Raw genomic sequence first — 2,800 nt, forward strand, 5'->3', positions numbered from 1 at the left:
GTAGAATTGATTTTTTTTTAAATTTCCATTTATTTATTCATCAGTAAAATGGACTATTTTACGGTGTCCCAGAAAATGAGGCTCCTATGTATAGGAAGATAATCATTTTATTATACCTGCCACTAAATTATTGATGTAGCTTATCTAATACATCAAGTTTTCTTTTTCACACTGACATTTCCACTTGAACAAAGTCCTATGAATATTCATTATCACACCAACACTGAAGACTTAACCATTCCTGGAACAAGGAACCATCTTTATATTAGTATTTTTTGGTTATGGTGTTTAGTCTTGGTATTATTAAGCACAATGAATTTTTCTTAATGAATACAGGTGGATTAAAGCAAAAAAAGGATATAGCCTATTCCCCTGAGTAGTATATTTTCTATCTTATTTAGAATTGTTCTTGAGGCTATACAAACTACAGATCTGCTGGCTGGAAAGACAAAAATTGTCCCCTTGGCCAGCACCTGGCATTTTAAGCATGAGACTCTAATCTTGATGGTCCCCGCATCTTTCCTTGACCTACCATTATCATCCTTCCTTAGCTGAACACACAATGCTAATTTTCAAATGATACCAGTTACTTGCTGTGTACCTTGGCTGTGTGTAGATTATTTTTCCTTATTAAAAATATTTAAGAATAATTGGGCAATAATTACTTAGTCTTTGTAAATTCTCCATTGCATAATTTTTCATTTTTACAACCATTTTCTGCAGGGCTGTTGCATTTTTCTTCTGCCATCTTCTTTACATAACTAAGTGGTCCTTTCCCCTCAAAGGAGAAAAGATTTTGGAATGAACCTCCAGTTCTATCCCAAAGTGTGAAGTACTGTCCATAGTTATAGTCAAAGAACATGTGGTGATCTGTATGATATGCTGAGCCATTAATAAATGGCTTTAAAATCTGGGGGACATGAAAATCACCATCATGAATGGAAATAGTCCAGATATTAACCAAGAGGTACAAACCTAAGTAAACCACTTTGTGTAACGGAAAGATAAAAGGGTATATATGGTAAGGTAGACTCTGAAAGAAGCCATCCACTGGGTGAAAAGCATGCAAATGGATTGGGAATCTTCCAAATGTGATGAGGTTTATATTTGAGCTTGTATACAAGTCTCTGATGAAGGCCTCTGAATCCAGTAGATCAGCATATCGGTGAAAAAAAGGAAGGAGATGACACTGACAATGAGGTGAAACCAACCACTTGGAAACTCTCCTATGTTGTCATATAATTTGCTGTAACCTCTCAACTCTAGCAGGAACAATGCAATGGTGGGGATACTTATCCAGGGTAATGACTGGACAGTGAACTTAATCTCTTGATACACTTGATTCTTTAAAAACTGTGGATGTTTCATTAATGAATGATCATACACAAAATAATAGCTCAATGTGGCACAGAAGAAATAAAGGATATAAACGCCAAGATTTGTTACAATCAGGAGACTAATAGTTTGTCGGAAGATGTCATCCTCTGGCCATGTGGCTGGATATACGTATGGTGTAAAAAAATAATAATACTCTGCGGCACTGAGAACAAGGTCCATCTTAGCTCCAGCAAGCAAAAGAGTGCACTAAGACACAACAGGAACCTCAGTCAGTTGGAGTCAGGAGTTGTCATCAAAAGAGTGCTGAACCTGGAGAGTCCACACTGCTCCAGCTGCAGCCGCTTCCAGGACGGCACCCAGATCCAGCGTTGATAAGTGGACTATGCCTGGAGGAGATAAAATCAATGATACATTTGTCAAGCTAACCAAGAAAAACAAGAGCGAAGACCCAAATAAATAAATCAGAAATGAAAAAGGTGTTATTTCAACTGATATATAAATGATTCTTAGATCCAATAAGCCAACAAGTTGGAAAACCTAGAAGAAATGAACAAACTCTGGACACATATAACCTAACAGAGTTAAATCATGAAAACAGGAATTCCTGAACAGACCAATAACAAACTAAGAAATTTAAGGAGCAATAAAAAGTCTCCCAACAAAGAAAAGCTCAGGACATAATGGCTTCGCTGCTGAATACAAATTATTTAAAGAATAACTAATGCCAGTTATTCTCAAACCATTCCAAAATATTATTACCCTACGCACATATATGATTTCATGACTGGTGTGATTCTACGTTATGTACAACAAGAAGAATGAGAAGTTATACTCCATTTATGTATAATGTATAGAAATGCATTCTACTGTCATGTATAGCTATTTAGAACAAATAAAAAATTAAAAAAGAGAACTCTGCCAAATTCAATCTATGAAGCTATCATTATCCTGACCTCTAAAATATAAAGATATAACAAAAAAGGAAGTTATAGACCAATATCCCTGATGTACATAGATGCAAACATTCTCAACAAAATACTGCCAGACTAAATCTAAAAGCATATCAAAAGATTATATACTCTGTTCAAGTGAGATTTATCCCAGGGCTGCAAAGATGTTTCAACATACACAAACCAATAAACATAATACAGCACATCAACAGATTGAAGACAAAAAACAGATGATCATCTCAATAAACACAGAAAAATCCTTTGATAAAATTCAACATCCCTTTATAATTAAAAAAAATCAACAAATTAATGGTTGAGTGCCCCTGAGTTCAATCCCTGGTACCCCAAAAAAATTCCAATGGCATTCTTCACAGAATTTGAAAAAGTGACCACAGAATTGATATAGAACAACAAATACCCAGAATACTCAAAGCAATCCCAAGGAAGTCAGAAGGAGGGGAGCAAAGCTGGAAGCATCATAATACCTGACTTCAAAACATACTACAAAAATA

General features: G+C 35.3%; 1 pseudogene; it reads right to left on the minus strand.

The window, feature by feature from the left end:
* Window positions 1-661: 661 nt before the first annotated feature.
* Window positions 662-1,557, minus strand: LOC113200366 (lathosterol oxidase pseudogene; annotated as a pseudogene).
* Between the last annotated feature and the right edge of the window lie 1,243 nt (window positions 1,558-2,800).

This window comes from Urocitellus parryii, chromosome 10 (genome assembly GCF_045843805.1).
Source record: "Urocitellus parryii isolate mUroPar1 chromosome 10, mUroPar1.hap1, whole genome shotgun sequence".
NCBI classification, from domain to species: Eukaryota; Metazoa; Chordata; class Mammalia; order Rodentia; family Sciuridae; genus Urocitellus; species Urocitellus parryii.